Below are 19,349 nucleotides of genomic sequence, written 5' to 3' on the forward strand. Positions count from 1 at the left end.
GCTTAATCTAAGCCATCACCATACCTTCTAGAGTAGATCTCTCTGATAGCTGACAGGGACAGTGTTTACATACTAGCATTAGTATGGCTGTGGAGCCCCCTGTTTATAAGGCAGGGGGGCCCCCGCCTGTCCCAAACAAGCCTAAGCTGCTTACCCACTCAAGAGTATTAGTACATTTGCAGGGAATATACAATGACCCTTCTATCACAATCAATATTTCAAGAAATTCTTAGATTTAATTGCTTAGGACAATCATGACTAAAAAGTGCAGCAGCCAATGTGAATGTGGTTAGGACTGAGAATTAACATTTCAATCCCCCTATCAATAATTACCTGGGTCTTCCTCAGGACAAACTAGTAGCAACCTAGAAGAGGACATAGGAATTGTCAGAGAGATAAAGAAGAATAAAGGAAAGGGTGAAAGAAAGGAAAAAGAAACCTTTATACTTCTCACCTTGACCCATAAGGGAATAAGCATCAATGCAATATCAAGAAAACCTAAATAGGCAACAAATGCCCTACAAAGGGACATAAATGGCCTACAAAACTAGAAAGCAGACTTGACTTGGTGAGTGGCACGGAAAGATTTAGTGACATGTAAATGAACAAAATATATCTACACACCCTTAATAAGTGACAACATCACTGTGTCTTCTCCAGCCACAGGAAGGAAAAGTCTCAGTTATGTGAAATTCTGGAATAACTGCTATGAGAATTCATAGAGTAGTTCTGCAGAAAGGGAAACACTGTTGGGGAGAAACCCCCTGCACTAGAGAATCCGGTTTTATCCATTTCCCCAGCAGCTTTATAGTAAGAGAAAACACCAGTAACAAGAGAACACTTCTAGGATTCGCCCCTTTCCTTGCTGGGAGAGATGGGTAACTGGGACAAGCTCTCTTTTCTGAAAGCAATTTCAGAACTATTGTTCAAGCCCGTGTACACTCTCTCAACTGGTTAGTAGCAACAACCTGCTCCATGACCTTTCAGACTCTACACTAGCAACCCCCAAGGCACCCTTTTAGGGTATCCTACATGCCTTAGCACATCTTATCCAGATCCTGAAGAAATTGGAACACCACTGGCTCCCCTTGCCAACAAGCACCATCTTCAAAATCAGCTCCATCATTTACAAATCCATCATGATCAGCACTCCTGCTTATCATGCAGTTCACGTAATCTCTGGTGATTGTTGGCACACCGGTGTACACGACACCATCAGGCTCCAGACTAAGATGTGTAAAAAAGAAAAACTAGGCAGCAGGCCTTTTCCATCTATGCAACAAGAATGTGGAACAACATCCCAGTAGCCATTAGTGCTGTGCCCATGCTCCTCCAATTTAGCAACAAATTGATAACTTCCCTCTGTGAAGAGCACTACATCATAATGCATTGGATGTCCAGAACTCAACTATCTTTCCTATCACCCATTGCCTTTATGCTTCCCTTTGACTCTGTACAGTGCTCTGCTGTTTTCTGAATAGGTTTGCACTACAGAAGTATCAGATTCATACAAACAGGAATGGGAGGAGCATTGACCCTTACACCTGGAGCATAACCATTAAGTTAACATGAACGAACTTCACAGCGCTGAAAAAAGGGACCAAAATTGATCTGGTAAAAGGATATGGAAAAGGTATTCCCAATTCACTGTGTTGAAGCCCTTCTTAGAACCAACAAAGAGAAGGGCATTGGTGCGTGAAGAGCAAATCAAAAAAGCTAAATACTGAATGCACTGAAGATTTTATCTGGTTGCCTGACCATCTTAAATGAACAAGGTCAATCCCTTACATACACCAGGACCAGGGAATAATAACATAAAATAAAATATGTTCTATGAAACTCATTAGCAGTATTACCATTCAAAGAAGTCCATACTAATGGAATCAACCAACACAAACTTATGACATGAGCACAACAATCATCTCCTGAACACACAAAACATTGCCTGAGCCTCTCCTTTCTGCTTAGAAATATATTTATGTCATCAAGCAATAAAAGTGGTATAAATAAGTGACTTAGTTCTGATGGTGTGGGGCTGAATTAAGTGCTATAATTATCTACAGGGCTACTTAAAAATACTGTTGACACCCAAGGTTGTAAAATTTCTAAACAACATGAATCCTGAGGATTGGATTTCGATGTGAATAAATGAAATCATAACCAAGGGTGTACAGCTGAAGCTTCAAGGCATTCTTGAGTTAGTGTGTTGGTGAAAAGAGTGCCTTTAACATGGTGCACAAGCTTTAACTGAAGGTCAGCAACTAATGTAATGGGAATAAATAACACATACCTAGGTAGTAATTCTGAGGCATGAAAAGAGAACTGCTACACCTCCAAATGTACTTGATATGGAAATCAGGATATAGATTAAAGTGAGTATCCTTTCTTTACCTAATTGTGGATGCTCCTGGTGTCATACAATCACAAGTCAAATCCACTGTCCCCATTCATTTAGCCTCCTGACTGTGATCTACTTGTATCTCAACAGGTCTGAGGTATCTCATGCAAGAATACGGAGGCACCACACCCAATGCAAGTACACTGCCATACAGAGGAATGGTCACACCGTGAGCACAAGCAGTGAGCGGTAAATAAATGCCTCCTGTGGGTGCCAACATTCCCAGGCATCTTAGAGATGCAAGGTAGTAGCCCAACACCTAATCTGCAGCCCCTGTCAAGAATACTGCCATGACCCCATTAAAGTCACTCTGGTGGTGGCTCCTTGCACATCAGCAAAGAGTCTACTGGAGGTTTCGTCATCGCTTTAATGAGCGGTATAAGGAATGCTAACACGTATCAATATCCAGGATCACCCATACAGCGCCAGTAACACACAATGTTGCTACGCTGTCTTTATTTAAAAATAAAGGAGAGTGACTTTTCAAAAAAGAACAGCTCTTGTGAATCCAGTATGCAAGACCTTGGTGTAATCATATCTACAGAAGAAGCCACATTTGGTCACCAACAGAAGAGTCTCCTGCAACATAATCCCCTTATGTGTCTACTTGACCAGCCAGGCATAGCCTTGGAAAAACCTGACTATGCAGGACTTTTTCTAACATCACATACCCGCTGTAGCGGGAGAATTTCAGCACAAAGCCAGTCCCTGTAATTGACTGGTTTGGAGATGATCAGTGGTGGGGTGCCCCAGGAGGGAGTATTGATTCTAGCATATAAAGCAGAAGGATCTTTTTGATTGGATTAGCATATGGTTCTAGTTTTTAAGGAGCTGTTCTTATCACAAATCCTGGCCCCTCTCAGGGATGCCCACAATGCAACAGTTTTGTGCTGTGGTGTGTGCAATCCCTAATATGGTCCTCCAGAGATGTAGTTGTACTTGCCAGTTGCAAGGCTGTCTGCTTGAGGTCCTTAACTATGCCCTCTATCATCTAAACTGTACAGCCATCTGAGGCCCTTGACTGTCGTCAAGCTGTGATATCCTCCCCACAGTGCCCATGACCCTGTTCATCTTTTTGCACACCAGCGCCACCTTCCCTCTACTTTGCCAATGTTACTCTCTAGAGCAGAACAGGTAGTTGAAAACCTTTTTTGTTTAGAAGGAAAACTAAACTGGAAGCTAAGCTAATCTAGTGTTCCAAGAATTTCACACAGTGAAGGAACAAGGAAGATTACATTAACCATAGCTCAATCATGCAGTTTTATGAGTTTAACAGTCAGATTCTTAGTAATAATATCTTAGGTGTTAGGAACATGTTAAAGGGATCAGACAGACTTAACCTTGGACCAACCAAGACAATGAGAATCCCTCTACTGCACTTTTCATAGGCCCAGTGCCCAAAGTGATGAAAATGGAGCAGAGTGTCTATCATAATAGGTTTTCTTAGGGTGAACAGTAGGGCTACAAAGGGAACAGATGTCTATATAGGAAGAGTTTTGCTGAAAATAATACAGATATTATACTAGCTTGTCTTTGTAATCACAATGCAGTTGCGGACTGCCCTACTTTTAAAGGACATTAGTCACCTTTCTATCCTGGCCTCTACACATACAGAGAAGGACAGTCACTTAAAGTATTTACTTCTTCAAGACGATAAAACTTTGATTACAGCTGAATAGACTTTCTTGCATATCTTTTATATGTTCATATTTAAAACAACATGTATGCAAGACCCAACTTGTTTTAGTAGTGTTTTAGCAACTAATGATAACAATAAACTGGGTGATCCGACATCCCAAATTTGCCAGGGCGATCTCAGTTATTTGGACATCTGTTCCACAGTCCCTGCATATTTGAGGAAAATAAATATACGTCCCAATTTTGGAGAGGGATCCAGGTTGGCAGGTTCTTTAGAGAGCATATGGCGGGCATGCTCACATGTACATCAGCCTTGTCTCCTTTCATCATATTAAGGCTGAAACAGCTGGAGCACCGTCTTGCCCTTCAGCAAGTCTTTAGTAAGGAGGAATCTCGGGCCCACTGGCCTACCTCTGGGACTTCATCATTGCCTGAGGAGGGCAGTGGGCTAATTTCACAAAACGTTATTTTGCAGTGCCTTGATTAAACATTTTGCAGAACTTTGGTCCAACAGCTTCTGAGGTTTGCACAATTTTAATAGTTATGTACAGTCACAAACGGGGCTTTTTCCTGTGTTTAAATATGCAAATAATTTTTCTCTCCCCATCTACCTTTCCACATGTTGTTCCTAAAAATAAATCTCTATGTATTTCTCCTTTTGCACTTTATTTTGGATGTTCATTTCATACGGATTCTGGTTTGCATCCATTTGAAGTTGCTAAACCAGTGAAACAGCAGAAAATGTAAGAGTAGAGCTACCTGATATACTCTGTCACTAGCAGACCCTAAAAGAGTCAGCTCCTTTTTGTGGTGCCCTGTCTAAATAATCAACTTCAATTATCTCAGAAATCTCCAGTTTTTCCAGGTCTGGCATAAACAGCTTATTCAGTCTAATTATGTCTGTTTTTTTAATAGACAGCTGACAAAAAGACCAACTGCTAACCATATACATAATGTGGGTTTTACATCTGACCTTTTTCAACAATTGGCTTTCTTCAACCAGCCTTTTTCATCCACTGGCTTGAGATTTTGTCAATCACGTCTTGTCTCAGACCAGTAGAGCAGTCGTTCTTTTCAAAACTTTATTCGTTTTTTAGTTTAAAAAAAAAGTACAGCATATAAAAATACTCAGTACACCTACTGCACAATATAACAGATGCACGAAAGCCTAAAAATTAAAAAAGACATTTTAACAACCACTCAGTAATGGATGGCTTGTATGATCAAAACACACACACACAACACACAACACACACACAGGGTAGTGGCTAGGACTAGTATTTTTTAGAAAAAGTGATTTTTGTTTTGCTAATAACTTTGGCACCGTTTGATGAATCTTCACAAAATTTTCCAAGAAAACACGACTGTCACTTAGCATCTGTCCGGAAAGTTTTGGGGTGATCCGTCAATCTGAGGCTGAGAAAAAGGGGGGCCCCAAAATGATTTTTTCCCCATTCATTTTTCCAGAGGGATTTGAACAGTGACAGCACCCAAACCACTGGACGGAATTACACCAAATTTGGCAGAAAGGTAGCTGTTGGTCCAGAAAGCATCTTTTTGTGCTTTTGTGTAAATCCGTTCAGTAGTTTTAGAGAAATTAAAGAAAATTCAAATTTGTATATTAAAGGGGTGCAAAGGATTCGTAATCCCTCCCGCTCTCATGCTGAGATCTGATCAGCTGCAAAACTTCTACAAGGAAGTACTGGCAGCCATCTTGGGACTCTCTTTCAGTGAGGGAGATGCACGGCACCCTGAGGACCGCCACCTCCCAGGATCTTTAATAATATAAGTAATGTGCAGGGTACTTTACTAATATGTGGGGGCGCTTAAACCCAATTTAATATGGGGGGGCCACGTGGTCCCCCGGCATCCCAGGGACTGCCACCTACCCCCGGGAAAATTATCCAAGTGAATGCAGGGGGCCACGCCCTCAACCCCACCCCACCCATGGCTGCCCCAGGGACCGCCACCTCCCTGGGACAATTATCCAAGTGAATGCACACCCCCGAGGACCATCTACCCTGACTACCAAAAAAAAAAAAGTGAAGGGGATCTGTTTTGGACCCCCACAGTCCTAGGGACCACCACCTCCCCGGGGCTATGCTCATAGGATGGGGCCCAACAAGGAGCCACAGTTGGCTTGGGGACCACCATCCCCCCCAGGGCCAGCTCCAGTGGTGTCTGCAGTTTTGACAGCTGTTGCCAAGCCACAGCAAACACTCTGCTTGTAGCAAGGGGAAGCTGTTTGACAGGTCTCCCTCGCTGTGAGCAGAGATTTCCTCTGCCTCCCGATACAGAGGAAACACTGCTCTCACAGACACTGTGATTGCTCCTACAGCAGGGTGGGTGCCAGCTGGGACACTGAGGGCGGCCTTCAGGCTCCCCCCCGTCCTCAACATTGAATATGGGTGCCCCAGGGAGCACCCAAGTCACATGGCTGGTACCCGAGGCCATGACTGGCCTAAGGAGAGGAACCAAGCGGCCCCCTCCCTCCAAAATAATAAACAAATAGGCCAGGCCTCAGGGATGGGGTACCCGGGCAGATATCGGCCTGGGGAGGAGGCGCCACGCAGCCCACCACCCCCCCAAAAAATTAAATATTTAGGCTGGGCTCTGGAGGATGGGGTCCCTGGAGTGAGATTGGTGTGGGGAGGGGGGCCAGTTCCCATCCTCCCCCCTCACCCACAAAAAAACGAAATGTTTAGGTCAGGCCACCGGGGATGGAATCCCTGGGGCAGAGATCAGAAAAAAATTTAAAACCAAAGGTTACAGGTACGTTATAGTTAGGCTCACATATTAAAAGTACTAAACCATAGAAAGTCAACAGTTATAGCTAGAGTTATCTCAAGTAGCTATAAGTCATGCCATTTGGCAACTATAACTCGCGCCCTCAAAATGCACTGCTAATTACCTCACAGATTACAGCACTCATGACATCTTTCATAACATCATTGCTAAAGCCACTATAACATCTGCAGTAAAATTACTTGTCTGATAACTGTGCATGGTGAGGCGCGAGTTATAGAGATAACCAACTATAATTTGTGACTTTCTATGGTCCGGTTTAAAATTTAAGCCTAACTATAACCTCCCTGTAACCTTTGTTTTTTAAGTGAAAAAAAAGATAAAATAATATCAGGGTGGTATTTTAGGGTTTAGGGTGGGTATGGGTTTTTGGGTGTCAAAGGTATTTTTAGGTTGGGCATGGGTTTTTGGGTGGTAAGAGTAATTTTAGGGCTTATGTTGGATATGGGATTTTGGGTGTCAAGTGGTATTTTAGGGTTTAGGATGGGTATGAGTTTTGGGGTGGAAAGGGTATTTTTAGGGAAGGTATGGGTAGGTCTGGGTTTTTTGGTTGGCAAGTAGTATTTTAGGGTGAGTAGCAGATTTCGGGTGGTAAAGGTAATTTTAGGGTTTAGGGATTGTGGGTTAATAGGGTGGTTAATTAGGGTTGAACTTACCTGTTAATTTTCAACCACACACGCCTGTACCATGTGTACTTGTACAATGCAAATGTAAGCATTTTAGTATAAACCTATATATATATATATATATATATATATATATATATATATATATATATATTTTACATATACATATATATCAAAATCAAAATTACTCATTTTCGGAAAAAGAACTCCAAGGTCCAGGAAAATATCCAATTTATTGTACTGCTTCACCAACGTGTTTCGGCCGCAGCCCTGATCCCGTAAAAAGCTTGTAGAACAAGGAACCATTAACCATGATTAAATTTCATACCGTAGTCTACTATACATATTTATACATTTTTTTAGTATATTGTTTGTTAAATTCTGAGTGATTTCTCAACGAGCATGTGAAAAACTGTAAATATCGCCAAATGAATTATGGGCAAAATGATATTTGAGGATTGATGATGTGACTTAGGATTCATGTAAGACAATGAATTGTAATGTTTTCGTTATACACTCAAAGATGGCGCCTATTGTTATATGTTATGTATTAGCACTTTTTTTATTTCACTATGGAAGCATTTAAAAAGTTTGTAAATTCAGGGACCTCTAACCATGATCAAGGCTCCGGCTGAAACGCGTTTGTATAATATTTTGGGTAGCCAGCACGGACCGCCGCATTAGTGGCCCCTTGCCTTTGCTGGATTCAAAGGATTAATAAATATATTTATACTTACTTGTAAAATACTTACATTTCGTGGTAAAGACTTACTAGTAATTAACAAAAGTTGTTGTAAAGCCTTTCATTTTATAAAGGCTGTCTGGTTCCAGCACTGATGTAAAGGTATCTGCGGGTAAAAGTCCTCATTGTTCTGCCATACATCCAGCCACCAAGATGTACTCTGTCCAATAATGGAAATTATTTGTTTTAAAGGGCATAAGGCCTAATCTAGAGGCGCTTTCAAAAAAGCTATGTTATTGTCCTCACAAACAGGTCAATCCTGCTGTTAATCTGTGGTTTCCACCTGCCTTTCTCATCAACGTTATTATCAAATGTTGGAGAACATGGCAGCCTGTGTAGCGGCAGGTCACTAGAGCGCGGAAGGTCTGGGGAACCGAGCTGATTTAAGGGAAGACGCAAACATGCCAACTCACCTGCTGAGGCCCGGCGGAGAGTGGGAGTCAGTCCAACGGGGCTGTAGGGTGGTTTCAAGCCACCATGTAGCTGAGGAGGAGCCGCAGAGCAGTTTCACACATTCCACTTTGGGGAGCAGGGGCAGCGTCAGCACAGGGACTGCGGCAATAGCAGTGGCTGCTTCTGAGGTGGATGGTGAGGGCGTGCTGGCAGCAAGAGGAGGATTTGCCGGCAGGTATTCAGCATGACAAAGAGGCAGGAGCACTGCAGGCATCCCTTGTAAGGGAAAGGGACAGCAAGGAAAGGTAGGCTCCTGGCATAGATGTACAGAAAAACCTTGCTCAACGAAGGGTGAGAGCCGGAAACTTACAGGGCCAAGTTGGAGAAGTGGTCAAAATTCTTTGGAGTCAATGACTGCGGAAGGCCTTTTGTCAGTGCAGTGTCAATTAGAAGCACAATTGTTACAACAAGCCCTGAGGATAAGCAAAGCTGGTCATCAATTGTCTAAAAATAAGTAAAATAGGAAAACTAAATAAAAGGTCTTCTCCCACTGGCCAGCTGAAAATAACTCCCTTGTTAAGATTTTATTTTAGAGTCCTCTCATCTGTAGGAAATATTAGTGGAACCTCTAGACCTCAAAATATAATAGAGGAAAATGTGAATAAGGAAGCTTTTCCTTCACTCATTATGGAAACTGGAAATTAAATGGTGGAGTGTGAAGGAGGAAAGAGTAAGGCTGAGGTTTGGAAAAATATGGAAGCTGGTGTTGAATATATGAATGGGGTAATTCTGAACAGCCAGCTTAATTGCCCCAAGGCAGCTGCCCCCACGGGGGCTGTCTCCAGACGGGTTGTTTTGCAGGAGCCTAGTCAAGACCTTTTGGAGACTATTGCCGGTTTTGCACATCCCAGCACCTCCCTAAATTCTATGATTCTAGCACTGTCGGATGAGATCAAAAAGAGCTTTGCAGTCTCCGAAGTAAATCAAGGGGATATTAGAGAGGCCTGTGAAGTGCTTGAACAAAGTTTGATTTGTTTGCTATAAGAACCAAGGCCTTTGGGAACCAAGGCCTTTGAAGAGTCTGTGGGAGCCATGAAAGAGGAATTAGGGAAGAATAATTAGGAAATTCGGCTGTTGAAGGACAGTGAGCAGGAAATACAGGATAAACGGTTGCAAAATTCATCAAGAAGGAATAATTAGAGATTTCTAAATGTACCCAGAGGGGCAGAGGGAGATGACTCAAAGGCTTATGTGGTTTCTCTTATTAAGGTTGCAGTACAGCTAGAGGAAAGTGAGGATGTTATTGCAACAGACATCCAGAGGATTCATAGAGACCCTTTTAGGAGAGATCCAAGTAAAAAGAAGCCACACAAAAGTTTGGTAAATTTCCAGATCGATGCCTTAAAGGAGAAGATTCTGTCGAAGCGATTAAAAATAAAAATCACTAAGAGGGGAGGATTTTGTTTTGGGGGGAGGGGGGTAGGAGTGTCGGAGCCAGCTAGAACAACCTTAAATAAGCAGTAGGGAATGGGGAGGCGTTTAGTAGAGTTTAAAATTGTAGGCATCTCGGGTCAATTCAAATTCCCAGCCTTCCTTTGAGTGATGTATAATAACAAAATGTACAATGTTAGAGATCAAAGGGCAGCAGGCGAGTAGCTAGAGGTCATCAAGGGTATGAACTCTGAGGTTTGAAGGGTCTGCTTTCTTCCTTTTGGATGGGTTTTTCCAGAGGGGCTCTAAATTGGCCTAACATCTACTCCATGTGGATGCAGGGATGGGTTTTCCAAGGGTGGTGGTGGGGGGGGGGGGGTTGGGGGCTCATGAGCACATGGTGGGGAACTTATGGGAGAAAAAGATAATAATCCTCATTCACCTTACATATTACAGTTGGTTCAGTTCTGGGTGGATAAATGGGTAAAGCTGATAAAGAGGGTGAATTTTGCAGTATTTGAAGGATTCTCCAGTCCACATAATAATTTTGCAGGAAACTCATCTGTCTAAAGCTTAATGCACAGATTTATTTAAGTCTAAAAAATGAGTCAAATTTTTCATATGTACGGACCATAATTTCAATCCTAAAGGGGTTGTTATTTTAAATACACATCAGATTAGAGCGGTATTGTTGGGAGAAACAGATGATAAATCAGGGAAGTGGATTATAGCTAAACTCCAATTATATGACACTGTATTAACGTTAGTTGGTTTTTATGGCCCAAACTGACGATACTGATCCTTTGAGAACTTTTTTTCTCGTTTACTTGATTTTTCAGATACAATTATAATGGCAGGGGATTTCAATGTGATTTTGGGTAATAAACCGGATAGATCAGTGAGATGTAGGTTAGTAGGTATGCCAAAATCACGGGCGTACCTCAAGATGATGATGGAGTTTGGATTGTGTGATCTCTGGAGCCAGAGTGTGGGTGCAGCAAGGTTTTTCATTTAATAACAAAACGTATGGCCATGCTGCTTGGGTAGATTATTTTCATGTTGATCAAGCGTTGGTGGAGGTAGTTGATGATAAAGTCTATTCAGCAGCCCACCTATTGGATCATGTGGAAGTGGTAGTAACAATTAAGTTGTTCTTAATAGATGAGGTGGACTTGAGAACGCTCACTGTTGCTGGATGGTGATGTTGTAGCACAACTTCGCACGGAGACAGAAGAATTCTTTAAAGTAAATTTGGGATCAGCCCCCATAAGAGTGGTTTGGGAAACTTATAACACGTTTATAAGAGGAAAAATTATCAGCTTTACAAGTTTTAGAAACAAGGAATATAGGACTGAAGTAAGGTCTTTAGAAGCAGAAATGGTTGAATGTGAGAGGCAAATGAAGGTTCGGGCAGTGTTGGCAAGTAAGCTTGAGGAAAGATTGAGCTATTTGAGGATACAGCGTGAGGAAGTACTGCAAGCCAGACTGAGAAAGAGATGGGAAGCAAGTAAGCTGGCTCATTTTGAATATGGAGAAAGTCCAGGAAAACTGTTGGCATGGAAATTTAAGACAGAGCAAGTTCAGAATACCATTAGAGAGATTCACTGTGGCCAGACTGGAGAGAAGTGCACAAGTAGTATTAATCTAAGGAAGGCTTCTCAAAGGTTTTTTTTTTTTTTTTTTCGGAGCCTTATACAGAGGAGAAGATAGCAGCTGAGGAAGAGGTGTGGGATTGGTTGGGTGCAGATACTTTGCTTAGTTTAATGTCTAAAGAACAGGCACATTTGAATAAAAAAATAATAATAATCTCCCATGGAGACACAAGGTGAGTACTGAAAGTGAGTGAGGGGGGGGGTGGGGTGGGGGTCAGGGGGGTGGGGTAAAGCTGCGGGTCTGGATGGTATACCGGTGGAGCTGTATAAAGTGTTCAGGGATTGATAGTAAGCATGACAGCTCTGTGGAGATTTTTGATGATAAGGTGCCTTTACCAGTATCTTGGAACGATACAACTATTACTATGATCTTGAAGCCAGGAAAGAGTCTGTCAGGTTTAAGGTCCTATAGACCGATATCGCTCTTAGATAGTGACTACAATTTTTGATAAGGTGTTGGTGGATAAGTTAAGTGGTGTGGTGGCAGGACTCCTGCATAAAGATCAGAAGGGTTTTACAAAGGGTAGATATCTTCATGAATTAACCTTCAATATAATTGGGGTTATCAATCTGGCTACAACGTATGACTCTCCTCTTGCGGTTATCATGTTGGATGGTATGAAAGCCTTTGGCACAAGCAAGTGGGCTTATCTTGGAACAATTATAAAACACTATAAACTTGGTGAAAATTCTTGTAGGATGATTGGCCAGATTTATCAACCTCCATCAGCAAGGATATTGGTTAATGGGAATCTAACTTCCACCTTAACAATAACTAGAGGGACAAGGCAAGGATGTCCGCTGTCCCCAATACTATTAAATCTGTATGTTGAACTCTTTGCGAGGAGGATTAGACAGGATCAAACTATTTCCCCCTTTGACTGATGTGGATGGGAGAAAAAAAAAAGTCTCTCTCTATGCAGATGATCTTATGGTATATTCGTCGGATGTATGAACAGCCCTCCTGCAGTGTTGGACATTGCAGCAGGCTTTAGTAAAGTGTTGGGATAACATGTTAATGCAGGGAAAACAGATGTTATGGTTGGGAATCAAAGTAGGGACAGTCCGCAAATTAAAATGAGATATTTGGACCCATCGAGCAGATACTGTGGTAAATTTAAAAAAAGGTTCTGACGGAATGTAATAAATTGATGAAGGGGTAGGTACACCCCCCTCTGACGATATTCGGGAGAGTAAGCTTAGTAAAGATGGTTATCTTGCCCAAGGTCTTTTTTCTGTTTAACTCTATTCTACTACAAATGACTAAAGTGCATGTAAAAAAGATTCAACAAGCCATTAATTCGTTCATATGGGCATATGAAGGGGCCAGGATCTCATGAAAGAAGTTGAGCTGAAGGAGAGAGAAGAAGGACCTTGCATTGCCAGATCTACAATATTATGCTTGGGCTTTCTAACTTAAGAATGAAAGGATGCTTTTTATTTTTTCAGATTTGTCAGAGGCTGGGCGCATGTTTAAGACTATGGTAGTGGGAGTAAAAGGGGCAGCAAAACATTTTTTGCTTAAATTTGGAGACCCCAAATTCTTTAAAAAGGTAAAGTTAAAAGTGTTGCAAGATATGGCAAAGGTCTGGTACAGTATAAGGTGAGCAATGAAGGCAGAATACTATAGTCACTGGGCTCCTATTTGGGATTCTCCAGGCACTCAAGTGTTTTGAAGACAAATTGGTTATTCTAATTAGTAAGGCAGGTATGGAATACTGGGGAGATTTCTTTCGAGATGGCAGTTCAGTTCCTTGAGACGAATTATATAAGGACATCGGGGGGACATTGTCAAGGCTAAAATACATCCAGTTGAAAGGCTGGTCACAGAGAAGTTGAGCGAATCTATGACTGATGAATCTTCTGGAAGAGAAGATAATGAGGAGACCCCCTGCCACAAAGGAAATGTCTACCCGGTATTGGGAAATTCTGGACTAAGTGGATGGGGATTTTAAGTTGGCAGAAGATCTTTGGGGAGGTTGCTTACCTAGAGAGCAACTACAGGATTTGTGGCAAGTTTCAATACGTATTTTATTTACTGTGGTCAAACCAGCCCCCTCAAGAAGAAATCACCTCCTTTCTATTCACAAAGCTTACCTGTCCCCACATACACTTTCAAAAATGAGGAAAAGAGGTGTGGCTAAAGGCGTAAGGTGTGGTTTAGAAAACGCTACAGATATGCACATGTTCATGGAGTGTCCAACAATATACCCATTTTAGGAAGGGGTGGATAAGATGGTCAAAACGTTGTGGTGGTGAATATTAAGGTAAGTCTCTCTTTAATAATTTTTGGAACAATGGAGAACTGAGGAGCGATATGCAGAAATTGCTTTTCTACACTATATTGTTGGCTAGAAGAGAGATTTGCCAGAAATGTGAGAAACACCTCCAATACATGCAGAATGCCTTGGAGCGCTTTGCTATGTTTTGAAAATGGATATGCCCGGTGGTGTGTCTAAAGCAAAAAAACGCTGGCTTCCTTGGTGGAGTGGAAGGGAAAACAACTTCGTATATTGGCCTAAAGGGAACGAAGACAGGAGGACGTTTTCTTGTCCAATCATTACACCTTATCCTTGCTCTCCTAGCTGCGCTGGTAATGCAGCTCCCAGAACAGGGTATGGTAAGAGAGGTGTTGCCTCCCTGGTCATGGTCTGAACTAAGACAACTCAGAGAAAACCTGGAGTCTGAGGTGAACAAGGACAAAAAAAAAAGTTAATACCAAAACAAGAACAATTAATGGTATGTGTAAGTGAAACTTTATTGAAATAAAATCCATGGCAATTGCTCGTACTATAACCAAAAGTCATAATAAAAGTTTTACTCAAACTGACTAAGGTCCAACTTGACCAGGAGTAAACTAAAATTATCCAACAACAATTACTGAGCTGCCTGAGTGCAGCCAAGTGGGGTAGTCAGTGCTCACCTAATGATATTGGTCGTATTCTTCCACCTCCAAAAGAGTGCTTCCATTCAAGTGCATGACTGACTACTTTACACTGCAATCCTCTATGTTCTCACCTGATGACTTTCTCCCATGGATCGCACTGCAATGTGCTAGCACTACAGTGGCTAGCACATTAACCCAAACTATTAGCTGTGCCATCGCTGGTTTCTACCTTTCCATTCAGGTAGCCACAGTCGTTTTTTAGGGTCGAGCCTGCGAGTGCATGTGCTAGTGCATGTGCTAGCGCATGTGTCTAGCGTGCAAAATTGTGTTGTGTTCAGTAAAAGGCTTAGAGCCCACCTGCCGCTCACAATTTGTTGGTTTGCGTGGCACTCTTCTTTGCAGCCTCGTAATTCGTCAAGGCATGTCTGGCATCATTTCCGTTCCTAAGTGTGGAGCACTGATCAAGCACTAATAAATTTCAAAGTAAGTAGTGCCTGTCTCCTGCTTCCAATGTGATCGAGGTACTATTTTGTTTATTTTAACTTCCAGTGCCCCACAAACAGAAGGCTTGTGACTGGCAAAAACGTACCCAGCAGGAGAAACAAAATTGCTACTTTTTTAATGCAAGCTTTCTTTTATTTTGTTAAGTCATCTTTTCTCACTTGCCACTCATGTTTTTGTTGTTTTTGCTTGTGGGCACTATTGTCAAATTATGACAACTTGTTTGAAATATGCAAGACCTATTGCATTGCAAATGCTTGTTTCATTTATAAATGCAGGAAAGCAAGTTCTAAAGTGCAAAGAAAAACCAGACTAAATTAGCTACTCAATCGACCTGTAAGGAAAATTGAACATCTCTATTAATTCTTCCTTAAGCTTGCCAGAACCTGTTGAAATGGAACAAAGTGCACACGCTTTGAACAGTCAGCCTTTTCGATCTTGCTTTTGTAGTCTGTTTTACTATGTACTATGGAGTATGATATTGCTGGTCTCCTTCTTTGTAAATGTTCTTATTGTCCTACCATTGTTGCTGCCAAAAATGTGCCCTACTTCTAGGTGTTCATCCTTTCTTGGTTTTGAGAATCTGGTCATCATATAATAACGCTTCAGAAAAGCATTTTTTTTTACTAAGAAAAACAACTGAATCTAAACATTCTACTAAGGAGTGGATATACTTGCTACAACTACTTTTAGAGTTGTAGGTTCCTAGATTTTTACTACTTTAATCCAGCGAAATATCAAATTTATCAAATTTGATGTCAGCCGATTTCATGGGTTTGGCAGTCTCTGCTTCCCAGACGCACGTTCTGACCTGTGGCTTCATCTTGCTGCAAAACATAAATGATTTAAAAATCCAAAGTTAACGGTTTCATAATGCCGAGGCCATAGTCGTCTGTGGTTCACCTCACAGACATTCTCACCAGAGAAAATCGTACAAATATATAACATATTAATCGAGGTATTACATAACATTGTAACGAAGAGCAGTGAATCTGCTGTTCTATAGTGAATTACACAGACGCAAAGTCCAGAGCTCTCAAACACTTGCAATGCACCATTTTATACAAGAATGTAATGGAAAAACATACTTCACTTTTACTTTGCGTATACATTTAGATGGTTATCTGCAAAGCTGTACAGAAACTGCAGGAGGTTATCATGTTATATACTTTTAACTGTCACACAAAAGTACCTCACCAGGCAACCTGACACACTAACTTTCATTCTGAGTTCTAATTTAGGCAAAATTGCTATTCTTGAGACTGATTTTCCACAATGAAAACTGCTTAGTCGCACCACGTCTGAATTTTTAAACAGCAAATTTCTCGGAGCTTAGCAAAATCGTTTATAATAAACTTAAGCAATTAAGCTGAAAAATGTGTATTATATTTCTAATGTGTTTTCTATGCCGATCTCATCAACATTTTCAGAGCATTTCACCCTGCCACACCATCAACAGAATACTTTCTTCTATTGCACATTTTCTGCCTACAGTGTGGGTGGCTCGGTCAGTGAAAATTGAAAATTAAAAAAAAAAAAGCTTTAAAAAATGGCTTTGAGCCAGCCCCATAGTTATCTACCTACCACTGGTTGGTCCTTCACTGCTTCCTTGCTTTTAATTTGTCAGGGCCTCCTGCTGATTTCACTTTCTCTTTGAATCTTCCTACTGTCTGGTCGTCCATGGACCAAGCTAAATTTCCTGTCCTTCCACTAGCCGCCCTTGCACAGGTACTTTTTATTTTCATTTTCAACCTAGCACTCATTAGGAGTGCTTGTGATTCCAGGTCTTCTCTACCCCTCTCCACGCCTCCCACCCCATCGCCTGTCCTTGCTTCTCATGTTGCTTAACCACCCCATACCCCATGCTGTTTTTACCCATATTGCACAGCAGCATGAGCTACTGGGCAACTTGTTTTAAAAGAAAACAAAAAGCACCAAGACACAGTCAATACTGGTTTTAAACTTTAGGTCAACATTTCTAAAAATACATTAACAAACCTAATAGATTTTGCAGCAGAAAAACCTATTAACTTTGCCAATGTTTGTTCCTTTACACAATGTGTAGCAGTATTTCTATATAACCAATTAATTCACTATACAGGAATTCCCTCATACCTATCATGATCAAACCGATTATAAAACACCACTGCCCTGTGCTTGGTGTGGGGTTGGCTACTGGGACTGGACTATAGACCTGCCGTGCGTCTAATCGACTTAACATGCGCCAATGGGGGGAGCCTCATAGACCCCCACAGGCTCCCTGCTGGGGAGTCCACCCTAGGCACCCCACAGCATTCTTTATGCTTGGGGCTGCAGAGGGAGCCGCAGAGCCCCTTTGGCCCCTGTTGCAGAGTGCCACTACCTTTTCTTTTTTGGTAGGAACCCTGGTGCCCATCTGGAGCATTCACAGTCTTTTCTTTGTTAGGGGCTGCAGGGACAGTCTCAAGGACCTCTCGGCTGCACCTGGCTCCCAGAGAGCACCATACTGGTTTCTGTCGGCAGCTGGCACCGTCCCAAGCGAGGGCAAAGGAATGAAGAAGCATTTTACATTGCTCCTACCGGGTGCAAACAAAGTTTTTTTTTTCTGACCAGGGAGAGTGCAGGAAGTGTATGTCTGCACTCTCCTGGCAGACAACAGCAGTGTCCCGGTGGGTGGGGTCCCTGGGGCACTACTGCATCAGACTCTGGGCGATGTGATCCCCAGAGCTAGGATACAGCTGGGGTGAGGAGTGAGAGGGGGACTGGGAGTGGGGTGGAGTTCTGCCACCCCACCTCCAAATTAAATTGGCACTTGTGGATGGGGTCCTTGGGGCCCAACAGTGGCTCAAGGGGCCCTTTATATTAGATATGACTTAGGAGATGGGTAGGGGTGGGGCCTAAAGCAGATTCAGGGAGGGGAGGGGGGACGCACACCTTCCCCCCTTTAAATAAAGCATCAAACCTTGGGGATTGTGTCCTAAGGGCCCAGCTTGGGGGTGGGGGGGGGTTATATTAAACACGGTCCCAGGGAATGAAGCAGTCTCAGGGAGGGAGGCCACATGCCTCTCCACCCTTCTACGCTATAAACATTATTACACTCCTCCCCTCAGGCCCTGGCCCACCCGGTGGGTTGTTAAAAAAAAAAAAAAAAAGTTTTCCGTTTTACCACAGTCACAGCAAATTTATGGCACAAATGAAAAAAATATGTTTTGCCCCTGGAGGGGGGTCCCTCTGGAGCCTGCCTCCATTAGGCCTAGGGGGACAACCACCACCACCTTATACCATTTTTTGACATTTTAATAAGGACATGGGACTGAGCCCTAAAGCCCTAAGATGGCTGCCGCTACATCATTGTTGATGTGGTGGCAGCCAATCCGATCTTATTTGAAAACTGTCAGATCCGCAGCGTGAAATATCCAAAGTTGTGAGCCATACTTTATCAAAAACTACTGACCAGATTTATACCAAATCGCAAAAGCATGCTTCCTGGACTAATATTTAGCTTTCTGCCAACTTTGGTGTGATTCCAGTTATCGTTTTTTGCAGTGTCCCTTTTCCATTTACCTATGGAAATATCAATGGGGAAAACAAGTTTTTCAACCCCTGCTTTTTCTCTGCCCCTGCTTAAATGTTTACCCCAAACCGTTCCATGGCTTACACTGCCCTACCTTTTGCCACACTTCCACCTTACTTGTAAATTTTCACTGCTAAATTCTGCCTAGAATTAAAGCATTTGGTTACAAAAAAAAAAATATAGGGCGCTGAGACAAGTTTACATTAACGTGACAATTTATCCAATTATACCTGTTCTGGTTCACTATATGAATAATACAAATGTATATTGTCTCTCCCATCTCTGGGGATTTTTTCCTAGATTATTATCTTGACACTAATTCAACATTGTGTTCATTTGAAAACTATCAACTGACCCTCAACATGAAACAAACGCCAAGACCCAAGGAAAACAGTAATATCCTCTAGTAGCTCTACTGACAGTTGGTATCTAGCCAAACTTCTTTCGCAAATGTCCGCCACCCATGTCTCATGACTTGTCCGAGTGTCTCTACTGCTCTTGATGTGCTTGTGATCAATGTTTCATGATGGCAGCAGTACGAGGATCACAATAATTGATGTTATAACACTTTAGTAACCACTCTTTATCTACATTCAAAAGATCTTTGCAGATGGTGGTAAAAACAGGCCCTTTTCCTTAGTTAGCAGAAATTCCTATTTAAGATGATAACCACAAACCTATGTGAGAGCAGACTAAATGTTGGTGCTTTCAAATGTCTTGCTC

The 19,349-nt window shown here is 42.1% G+C and overlaps 1 protein-coding gene across 8 annotated transcripts in view; it reads right to left on the reverse strand.

Moving 5' to 3' along the window:
* Window positions 1-19,349, reverse strand: part of PKP4 (plakophilin 4) — a 643,120-nt gene that overhangs the window by 408,856 nt on the left and 214,915 nt on the right. The window lies entirely within an intron of this gene.

This window comes from Pleurodeles waltl, chromosome 3_1, assembly GCF_031143425.1.
Source record: "Pleurodeles waltl isolate 20211129_DDA chromosome 3_1, aPleWal1.hap1.20221129, whole genome shotgun sequence".
In the NCBI taxonomy this organism is placed as follows: Eukaryota; Metazoa; Chordata; class Amphibia; order Caudata; family Salamandridae; genus Pleurodeles; species Pleurodeles waltl.